Source organism: Serinus canaria, chromosome 14, assembly GCF_022539315.1.
Source record: "Serinus canaria isolate serCan28SL12 chromosome 14, serCan2020, whole genome shotgun sequence".
Lineage (NCBI taxonomy): Eukaryota > Metazoa > Chordata > Aves > Passeriformes > Fringillidae > Serinus > Serinus canaria.
This window is the reverse complement of record NC_066328.1, coordinates 5,861,260-5,873,483: the sequence shown is the minus strand read 5'-3', so window position 1 is coordinate 5,873,483 and position 12,224 is coordinate 5,861,260.

Genomic DNA, 12,224 nt, shown 5'->3' with positions numbered 1-12,224 from the left:
AAATCTTTGAATCCACAGAATGGGCAGAAACAAACCTTTGGCAATTAGAATAATGTGCTCTGAGGCAATGGGAGGAAAGTCGTTACAAAAACCCAAAGTATCCTTTTGATCCAGGGGCTTTGTGTTGAATGTAAATATAATGATGGGGTGAAAGGTGGCTCATGGATGTCTCAGCAGAACAATCTATTTGTTCCCAAGATGAACACTACTGCATAGATAATATGAGAGGTATAAATTTGGACTTCTATCCTTAATGAGGTTTTTAATGAGGAAAAACCTGCTGGGCTTATGGTCTTCTGCTAGAAGATTCTTTCAAAGGGACCCTGCCCTATTTGTATCTAAACATCTCCACTTCATGAAACAACATGAGATGTGCCCCAGTTACTCAGTCATTATGAATCATTGTCTGAGCTTGAATCTTTGTTTTTATGTGATAATGGTGCTTGTATCCAGGTTGGTTTTGGCATCAGGGCTGCTCCTCCCAGCTCTACCTGCCAGCAGAGCTGATTCTCTCTGTGTGTCTCTGAGTCAGCTCAGCCTCAGCTTTGATTCCCTTTGGGATCTGGTTCAAAGACAGTCACATTCCCCCAGATCGTTCTTTTGAGTCTTTGCTGATGTGTCTATGGCAACTACCAGTCTTCTAAGACTTTGCTTGCTAAAAAAAAAAAATAAAGTTTAAGTGGTGACTGGGAAATGGAAGCTTTTTAAGTATGACATATTGTGCATGGCACTGCCAGCAGCATTCCCAGCGAACTGAGCAATGCACTCGGTACCAACACAAGTTTTTCCCTTTAATTTGGACTCAAAACCAGCTGTTTTAAGGCCAACTGCTGCAGTCTGCTCATGTCTATATACAGAAACACAATTCAACCTCCTTGTTGTGGTGAGCTTTCCCACTGATCATTCTACCTGCTTGTTTCTCTGCTTCTTCCAGCAGTTTACAAACAGCATTATCTTCCCCTTGCAGATTTGTTGCAGTACAATAACCAAACCATGGCTTCCACAAATTGCATTATTGATCTATCCTATGATTCTCTGTCATGCTGTGCTTCTCCCACTTCAGCAGGCACCTCCCCATGTGCAGCACTCTGCTCCTGTTTCCCACTGGAGAAGGGAAGTTTCACAAGCTGAACAAGGGTCTCTGCATTGATTTCCATGTTTTCTCTCTAGATGTTCCCAAAGACGTTTTCAGGTGGGTGGGAGGATGGGGTTGTGTATGTGTGTGTTTACTGACTATTTATTTTTTTGCCACTAGTTGGCTTACACAGGATGATCATTGCAGATATTGACTGCATTCTGTTCAAATTAACATGCTCAAATGTTTTTAAAAATAATGTGTGTTTATAATGTAAACAGTGATTGTTCCTAAACTATGGCAGTAATGATTTTAATGCACTGAGGTTTCTCAGCTTTGCAGTAGGCAATAGGGGATGCTAATACAGAATATAATAGTGATTAGCATTGTTTAGACAAGGTTATTGCAAGGTCAAAGGCATCTTCCAGGGCTCTCCATGCTACTTCAGTGTAATTTAATAGTAATAATCCTTAAAAAACTATTGGCACTGCTAAAGTACATGGTGTTTATAGAGTAGACCTCAGCCTGCTAGTTAGATATGACCCACCTCATGAGATCATTGAACCCTTTCATAGTCCAACACTGCATAACATTTACACTGTTTGTAAGGAGCTATGAAAGATACAAAAAGCAGAAAATCTGAACACAAAACTCCAGAGACACAAAATACAATATTAACCACGTTTGAAAGTCTCAGGCCCTCTTGTTATAGAATTGTGCAGTTCCACTAATTACTTTGGGGACTGAAGCTGTTTGGCATTTCAGAGGCTTGGATGTGAGCAGCTGTCTCCTTCCATCCTGTATGGGGGAAAGCAAATTGGGTAGGAACCATAACAGGCATTTCTCTGTGCTCAAGGGAAAGCAGAGACCTTGGCTGGGTTTTCCTCCCGGTTCCTGAGATGGTGTAGTTTTATCAGTTAAGAGGTTTGCCAACTTAAGAAAAAGGTTCCTCACTGTAATCACAATAGCACAATGCTGATATTACCCTCCTCTTTCCCAGCAAGAGCAATGTGGCAAATTGCATAATTCTCCTGGTAGCTGAAATGCCTTTAAGTCCCTTTTCTGCAGTTATAAAAGAAGAACCATTCGTATACCTTGGAGAAGAAAAAGTAGTAGGAGTGAGGATGATAAGAATAGCTGATTTTCCTGAAGAACAAAACTGCAGTTGCATTGATTTGGCCACAGTGAGTGTTTCCCAATATGGGCTTTGAAAGCTGCAGAGCGTGTTAATTCCTGTTACCCTTTTTATTTTATACGTAAATGTGCTAAAAGCTTATGTTTAAAAATAGGGGTGGGGATGATGCTGAGGGTTTTTGCTATGGGGGAAACTTTCAAATAGGACTAGACATCTCAAAGTATCCTGCAGAAAAATTGTGCAACTCTCTTTGAATATGCATCTCACCAGTAAGAACTTCTAGCAGTAGCTCTTGACAAACCAAGAAAATAATTCATTTTTTATGAAACATCAAATCTCAAATTTTTAGTCCATTTAGATTTTTATTTTAATTTGAAATGCTGAAATGATATTCAGGTCCTCTTTTCCTCTCCTTTAAACCCACTGCTGTTCTTTTCCATGGATGCACTATTATCTCAGCAAATGGGAGCAGCCAATGTGACCTTAATTATATTTGTGCTTCTCTGAACTAAACAGCTGTGATCTTATCACCTTCCTTCTTATTTCCCATTCCTTCCATCTTCTCCTGGCAGTTTTCTTTATTTCTGTCCCTGTTTGATTGTGGAAGTGTGAGCTGCACCTGCATGGTCAGCACATTTCTCTGTGTTACAAGCATTGTAATCTCCACGTTCTTTTCTATTCCTGTCTTTATAAAAACTAACATTTTGTTTATTTCTCAACTGCCATTCTGCAATGAGATTATTTCAGTATTCAGAGCATAATGGCATCCATAACCTTCTTTTTCAGATGCTGGTTTTGCACTCAAAACATTTGGATAGGTTGAACTATTTCTCGTTGCATATGTTTATTTTTATGACATTTCCAAACACTAACATTCTTTTTTCCCCTAAATATTTGAGTCAGAAAGGCCATTTCAGACATCCTTCAAATCTGTTGAGCTTGGAATAGCAAAGAAATGACAGAGCATTTACAGACCAGGGCTAGGGTACGAGTTGTGTGTTGTAGGGGATGCAGGACAGATTTACATACCTCTGTGGCCTGGATGCCTGCATGTTGTGGAATTGCATCCTGTGTACTGAGGACTTTCTGAAATAATGTTTAGCATTTTAAAAAGGTTGATTATGTAATGTGATGTACTGGGTTAGACCATGAAATGCTTTGAAGTCAGAGAAAGAGAAACCCACAGTTTAGGTGATCAAGAAAGGTGTTAAATATTGATACCTTGAGAAAATGGCATGTGTCTTCAATTCTTTCACACTGCAATCTAAATAAATCACAAATTTATTTCTTTGGGGAGCTGGATGCAGGTAGCAGAAGCAGTTTTAAAGTGAGAACTTGAGGCAATGGTGAAAATAGCCCTATTTAACCATGGTATTTTACATATTTCTCAGAGCAGTGGGTGGGTACATTCGAGTGTATCAGAACCGGAGTCGCCAGCTCATTGCTCACATCTGTGTGTTCCCCAGCTGGTTCTGTCTTTCTCTGGAAACCTTTCTTCTTCCTGAGGCAGGGGGGGAAAGGAGGATGTGAGGCTATCTGCAGCATGATGCTTGCACCCTCTTGCTGTCTGTGGGCTACTGCTTCACATTGGTTTAACAGCTGGACTCGATGATCTTGGGGGATTTTTCCAACCATAATAATTTTATATTTCTATAAGTGTAAAGCCTCAATGCTGGAACAACAAAAGCCCATGATTTTAGATGGAAAGTTGAGATGTAGTTATATACACATAGGCAGCCCAGGAGGAATTAGCTACAAATGAACTGCAGTGAACTGCAGACTCTTAGCCCCTGTGCCAGCAGTGGCTGTGGCTCGGCAGCCCGTGCACGAACAGCTGCGCTGATGTGCACAAAGACCAATTACCATCCTCCTAATTGCAAAGTGTTCCCACTGGCTTCATTGGGCTGGTGTAGCCCAGGGAAAACTTGTTTCTGGATTCTTGGTCTTCAGCAGGCACTGCAGGGCATGAGCAGACTGGGCACGGGGCTGTTACCAGGTCAGGGCTGCCGTTGTTTCAGTGCTGTGTTTGCATGTGCACACTTGTGCATAAATGTGAGTGGTTTAAACAAACAGCCCCTGAAATCCTCTCTAGCATGACTGCAGTGCTCTGATCACAAACCCTGATTTGCTGATTTTAGCAGCAATAATATGAATGGCTTTTAGGGTGATGGATGGCTCAGTGGTCGTTAAGGCCAGAGAAGCCCTGCCAGTGTGTGCCAGAGGGCACTAAAGTCTTGGCAGAGACTCACTGGCTTTGCAGCAATAAAATAGTTACTAATAGTAAATTACTAATTTCTCTCCTAACCTGCAGTCTACTGGCATACCTTTACCACATCTGTCCCTTAGACAGCAGAAACCTAAAGTATGGGGAGGTGTAAACAAGCAGAGAGGGTCACAGAGCCACCCACATTCAGGATGAAGTGTAACAATGCAGGTAAGCCTCCAAAATAGTCTTATTCCACAATGACCTGCAAAGCAAACTATACATCCTTGACAGGACTGACACCATGTTTCTCTCCATACTGTAGAGACATATTTGCAGTATGACACACAAAGTACTGCTTTTAAAGCTCTGGACATGAAATTATTATCAACTCAAGGAAAATGCTGGGGTTTTTGACCTTTGTGGGATGCTTTGTCCTGAGCTTACACAGAAACTTCTTTTTCTTTTAACCTTATATAAGTTATGTTGTTAGACCATGTTTTTAAAGACTTTTCCACATGATATTTTCAGTGGACACACTTGTGACATTTGCTGTTCTTATGACCCCTGTGAACTCACTGAAGTGCCCTCAGGGAGTCATGAATATGAAAGTGTTTCCTTTTTTGGCTTCATTTTTCACTGTGTGCAGTGCAGAGCAGCTGTCCTCAATGTTATTGTTCTGTCCTCCTTACAAGGGGCACAAAGGAAGAGCCTTCTGGAGAAAGCAGCTTTGTTTCCCCTCAAGAACTTAAACATGAGAAAAATGTCAGAAAAAGAGGACTTAATGAAAGAATTTGAGCTATTACAAGAGTGGTCAAAATATTATTTTAATGAGATATGTTATAAAAAGAGAAGCAATGTTGTAGTGGTTTTGGAGATTAAATCAGAAGAGTTGATTCCTATTCCAAAAATGATCTTTGCACTAGAGTTGCATCTTAATTAAGGGCCTGCATTTTAGTAGTCCATCAATCAAACTAAAGATCTCTTTGTGGACAGAAGAGGGTGACAGTCCTATTTTAATATTGTGATGTCTTTTAATTGCCTTCCCTGCACAGTCTGTGCCCACACCCCACCACATCTGTCCATAGAGCCCTTTGGTAAACTGGCAGGTGAGAGGGAGGGACAGGAGGGACAGTGTCACTGGGTAACTCAGTATATTGGCACAAGTGTCCATCCACTGGCAGAAAATAAAATAGCAAATGGCTGTTTCAAAGGGGAAAAAAGTGCCCAGCAGAAACCCTGCTTCAGGAGAACTGAAACTGTGAGTAAGAAGCTGTGTTTGCAATTGAGCCTTGTCTGCCAGTGCAGAAAGAGGCAGTGAGAGGGTGACAGTGCTGGGGATGGGATGGAACAGCCACATGGCAGCTGCACCAGATGTAGCAAACCCCACTCAAATTTCTCCATTAAATATGGAAAACAGTACTCAGCCCATATAACAAGCAGAAGAAATTCCTCCTTATGTTGATAAATGCTTCCAAGTGCTGAATAAAATTTTTATATTTTGAATAAGAGATGCAGCAGAATATTCAGGACAGCAACTTCGATTTAGGGCCTGAGCACTGGGATGTGCAGTGCTGACTTGCTATGTGCCATTGAGTTCAACAGTGCTGCCATCTGATTCAAGTGAATCTCCTGAGTGTGAGCAAGCCAGTTTTCCACTCCCTGACGTGCTGGTGTAAGTGTTACACTTCCCACAAGTGATATAATGCCCCCAAATATTTGGTTGATTTATTTTACTTCTTGTATTTATTTACATTTTAATTGCTACAGATGGAATAAATTTTCTACTTTGAAGTTTTATTACATTAATGAAGCTGGCATAGTGTAGCCTAACTAATTTTGGAACCTCTCTTCAGCCTTTCCAGTTCTGTGAAAGAGAATTTCAAGTAAAACACAATGAGTCCTGGTGCCACAAATGGCACCCTGGTATCCTCAGAGGTAGAGGGGAAGAAAAAGATACATATGAAATTTCATAGTCAGCAAGAACATTAGCCCTTAATAAAATTGAGCATGGTGTTTTGCGCTTTTTTTTAGGAACAAGATTTATAATTAATTATTTTTTCTTTCAATCTTTTTAAAATTTTTTCCAGTACTTTTTCTCCTGTGATATAGTTCCTCCTCCAAGAAATAAGCACTGTGGTGTATCCTGACAGATAGAGACAGAAGATGTATGTTTTCAGACCCATGTGTATGAGCTGGACTCTGACAGGTATGTCATAGCCCTCTATATTTGCCCCCATTTTCAAATACATTTTTCTTTTGTATTAAACCTCTAACAAGAACTAATGAAATGCAGACCTGGTGAAAAGTGGCGGGTGGGAGTGCAGGACCCCCTTGGGGTTTGGCACAGATGACCTGACACTGAATTTCAGCCCTGTGAAGGGGACTCAGCCCTCTCCTGTGACTGTCCTGGTGGCAGCAGCCTGTCCTAGTTGCAGTTGAGTGTCAGAAGAATTGGTTTCTGTTCAGCCATCCTTGATGTTGTGTCCTTTCATACCTATGAGAGAAACTGTCTACGCAGGTGCTGGTGCAGAAATACATCAGCTGAGCTGTGAGCAATGAACTACATTCTTTCTTCTAGCACTAAATACAGGTCTTGTTAAAAAAAAAAAAAAAAGAAAAAGGACAGGTTGTACAGGGAACAAGAACTTTCAGTTCAGACTGTGCCAGAGTAAGTAGTAAGTGGTGGGTTTGAAAGTTCTTGTCAGATTTCTGTTCAGCTGGTGTGTGCAGTGTCAGGAGGAGCAGAAGTGTGTGTATTGCACAGGCAGGCACTGAGGATGCTGCTGACTCCTCTCACTCCTGTACCAGCCTTTCCCCAGTGTGGATGTCTTCTCTGTTGAGTGTACCATGTATCAGACATTTTAAAATCCTTGTATTTTCCCACATGACTTCTTTTGGAATAAAGTGAAGTTGCAAATGGATTTCCACTCTCTAATTTCCTTCCCTTGCAATGTGGCAACTTGAAGCTTGGCAAATGCAGTTTTTATAACCTATAACAAATGTGCTTATAACCTTGTACTTTAACATCAGTTGCTCACTATTCTTGCCTTAATCTGAAAAGGTTGATAATAAACATTCAGGCAGGAAAAATTACTGAGACTATTGAGTGTCTGTTCTAATAACTCTGATTCAGTATCTTGAAGGATTAAAATTAAATTGAACTTGATAACATCAATTTTGTGCAACCTGTCTTTTCTACCAGCTTTTAATCATTTTTCATAAGGACTCTGCATTAACACCCTATTCTGGAAATGCATTCCTCTGTTGTTCTCTGGTGCTACACACTCCTTGTTTTGCTCTTATAAATAATATTTCTCCCTCTCATTCATCTGTGCACCCCACATATCACCAGGTAGATTTGATGGATTTCTCCTCCTGAAAACCATCTGCTCAGTTATGTTAGATAACATAAACCCATCCACCAAAATGCAGGTTGATAGAAGTTCCTGCTAAACCCAAGCACTCATTTATGATCCTTCTTTCCAACACTTGCCCCTGGCCTGGCCTTCCCAGCTACAACCTTTCAGACACTGCTGGGACTCAAGATTTTGGAGTTGTCCAGTTGGGCATGGTAAGAACTCCTGGGGCCTGCCTGGGGAGGATGGCCTGGGTGCATGGAAAGAGGTGGATGAACTGTCCTAAAAGAGAAGGAGTCACATACTCATTGGTGTGGTGGGTTATTGTGCCCAAAACAGAAGATGGATGAAACTGGGAGGACAGAATTCAGAGACAGTGGAGAAAGTAGGGTTGGACAGTGTGTTCTTGGAACTGGGGCTTGGGTGACCCTAAAGAAGAGCAGCAGCAGGACGAGAGGCTCCTTTCTGGTCCAGGGAAGGCCAGCTCCTGCTCTTCTGGCACAAACCCTTGTGCAGGCCAGCAGAGAACAGGGTATGATGGCAAAGAGCTTCACAATGGAAACAAAACTAAACAAAACTATGTATTTGTTTTAATCAGGCCTTTCCCTGCCTTTTTGCCCTGCACTTGCAAGGTGGGGAGCTGCTTGTGCAAGGGGCCATGGCCTGTTCTCTGGGCTGTTGGATGGAAAATGCATCTGCCATCAAGACCTCAAGCTGTGGTAAAAGCCTGAAGGGCTCCAAGACTTTCAATCAATTTTGTAAGAGCAAAGAGGGTCTGTCATGCTCATGACTGAACAGTTGTATTTCCACTGAGTTTTGGCTGAAGAGATTTTCTGTTTGACCTGCCCATGTACAGAAGCACTCTGGCATGAACCAGATGGGCCCTACTCAGGCTAAAGAGGAAGTATTTTTTACTTTTCCTCAGATATTTCTTATCCCAGTCAGTCAGAGTTGCTGAGGTCACTGGGCAGCAGTACAGGGGTATGTGCCAGAGCAGCCCAAGCAGTGGGAGAGGCGAGGGAGGTTTTTGGTCAGGGTGATGGGTGTCACCCTCAGTGGCCATGGGGGAGGCACAGCCATGAGCACCAGGTGCCCAGTTCTTCTCAGCCTGAAAAGACACTGAGGTATTACACAGAGCCCAACTGCTACTGGCTGCATCCAGCTGCATGAAGAAGTGTCTACAGAGCTTCTCAAACATGCAAGTCGTGGAATGTGCAATTTTCACCACTTCCCACCATGGGAGAGGTGGGATTTCTCACTCAGAGGGATGCATGTTGTACTGACTCTGGAGACTGAATATGTGCCTCCACGAGGAATTTCACAGCCTGGCCCTCCTCCTCAGAGCTCACAGGACTTCTGATTTCCTTTGGCAGGAGGCATGCCATGGAAAAAGTTACTCCAGGAGGGATTGAGTATTTCTTGGGCTAATTGCCTTGCATTGTTTGCAATCCTTGAAGCATCTAAGTTGATATGCTGAGTACAAGAAGGGGAAAGTGGCTAGGACCTGTAATGTAGCTTAATGAAAACTAATGCAAGTTTAAATAAAAAGAAGTGAACAAGTCCCTAGAGAGATACCTGAGCCACAGTTCCACATAATTTAATTAATCTTCCCTTCGTGTTAAACAATATGTTGCAGGGAAGAATCTGTGCCGAGGACAGCAGTGACTAATTTCACAGCAAGGAGTAAACTTTTGTGTGTGATTGTGTCTCACCACATGCCTGGAAGTTGGTACAAAGGAATAACAACTGAGGACTTCAGGTACAGAGACAGCTGCTGGCTGGGCCAGGTCATGGGCTGACATCATCAGGTAAATATAGGCAGGAGGTGTTTGGTTTTTTTCAATCAAGAAGTAAAGGGAAGTATTTTTAGTGTGTATTTGAAACACCTCTGCATGCTCCAGATGGAGTGCCATTGGTCTGGGCTGTGACCTCAGCCACTGGTACAATTTGGTTCTGCACAGCACTGGCCACAGGCTTGCAGCCCTTTGGCCAAATGTCCCAGAAACACCAGGTATTTGGAGTTAGAGCTCTAAATCTCACATGTTAGCCACATAAGCCTCTCCAGAGGTTTAACACAACCATTTGCAGAGCAAGAACATTTAGTATGTCCTCACAACAGGCAGAAGTTGTTCCTGAGCTTGCAAACAGCTGTTTGCTTCCATGTTGCAGATATATAAACAATTACTAGAGAGGTAAGTATTTGTTTGCTCAGGAGATCCATACCAAGATCCATCAACTGGGTGAAGGTTTGCATTTCCCTTAGCCAGGATCCTGTTTACTGCCCCACTTTCAGACCTCCTGCCATAGCCTTAGAGAGAGAAAACATGCCTGAGATTTGCTGAATTCTGCTTTTTGTGTGCATCTGCCTCTGGAATCAGCTTCCTGTGCTGGCAGGAGCACCTTCACAGGAGGAGGCAGCTCCTCAGTCCTGAGGAGAAGGACTTTGGTCTGAGAGCAGCTGAGGGATGCTGGCAGCTGCACCAGCTGCTGCTGCAGGCTTGCTCTGCATGATTTCCTTCTGGCAGCAGTCAGTGCTCTCTTTTATCTTAAAAAACAAAAAAAAAATCCTCCTCCCACTGCTGCATGAATGGATTTCCTGTCCTGGAAAAGGAAAGTAGACCAAGAAAATAAGAATCCTACCCCTAGTGCAGGCATTTTAGAGGGGGCTTGAAAGGCTGGAAGGTGATGCCTCAGCCCCAGCCCCACCTTGTCCTGGTGTGGGGCAGCCCCATTGAGCAGGGAGGGCAGGGACTGAGGGCTCCTGCCCCCCAGAGTTGCATGGTGTGAAGGGCACCATCTCACACACTTTGACAGTGCTGGGGGACAAGCAGTTTACAGACTCTTACCACTGACTTTCTCTCTGACACCTCATCTGCTGTTTTAACCTTAAACACTTCTGGTGATACCAGCAGTGTTTCCACCCCTGCATATGTTCCACAAATATGCAGGGGTAGAATCATTAAATCATTAAATATGCAGCTGCTGATGGAGACTGTGTCTCCCAGAGCTGGTGGTCAGCCAAAAGAGCTGGATTTGCTCTGGGGAGTCAATATTTGTAGAGCTAAAGACCCAAAATAAGAATGAGAAAATGATGTGGCAGATTTCATGAGAGAAATGTCTGAACTTCTCTGATGAGTTTATTTTGCCTCTCTCTGATGCCACTAACCTGACAAAAAGCAGGTGGTTGATTAAGTGTCACAGTCAGCCCCGTGGCACTGGTGATCCCAGAGAGGATACTCTGACAGGTAAAAGGAGCTCTGTTTCATCCTCTGCATGTCTTGCATGTAATTTGCTGCACAGGCTGAGGGCACTGTGAGAGATGAGAAGCTCATCACTCCTTGGGTGTCTCCCTCACCTTTCCCATCAGACATTTAATGGACAGTGTGTATTCCTGACCACTGCAGGGCCAGGATATCTCTTGCCACAGAATTTTGATTGAGTTTGGGTTTTTTGCATGGTTTGAAAATACGGTTTCACAAGAAACACAGTATTGCTGCAGATCTTTCATTACCTTTTGGTGCATGACAAAATGAATACTTACAGAAAAACCTAAAATATTAACACAGGAAAATGAGTAAATATATTTATAAATTAATTCAGAGAAGAATACTCATGGCTGGTTTTTTCTAATGGGGATGGAAAAGCAGAAGAGTTGTCAATATTATTTTATGCCAAATAAGTAATGATAACAGGGTCAGTCTTTCCTAACACCCTCTTTCCTCTGTTTGACTTATATTTGACTTATTGAAGCCAAAGACCTGCATTATTTCATAAATGCATTGGGCACAAATGCTCTGATGAGGAAGAAGTTAATTAGGATGAAGAGGGAAGCTGTGTTCCAGGTGCAGGAGCCATTAGTATTCTTCTGCTCCAGTTCCCTGAACTGCTGCATTTATTAACCTTTAGCCAGATCAGAGCCGATTTCTCCTGTTTCTTACATAATGTTGGAATTCTAATTGACAGTACTGATGAAAGGGAAAAGTCTCTCTGCAACTCAAATTTTTCTTGCTTTCATGTAGAGGGCTTTAGAACAAGAGTCTTATCAGCTGTGAATAATTGCATCTCATTAGCTGTGTACTGGAGTTATATGTATATGCATATTGGAGTCGTGTATATATTTGGCTGGGAAATGTTATGGCTTGCTTCAAGTGGCACTGGGGATGTGAATTCAGTGTGCATTGCATGTTTATGTAACTGAGTGACATTGCTGAAGAGGTAGGAGATGATGGTTGCACATTTGGGTGTTTGCAGTGGTTTTCTCCAGTACCTCAACGGGTTTTGTGCTTCTAGGAAAATTTAGTTCTGTGCTGATCTTGTAAATCCAAATTCACAGAAAGTTTTAGAGTCTCTAATAGACAGAGAAAGCTGCCAAAAAAGAAATGAGAATGCTGTTGTCTTAGCCCTCAAATCCTTTAGAACATTAGGAAATTTAAATAATCAATTTACAATCTT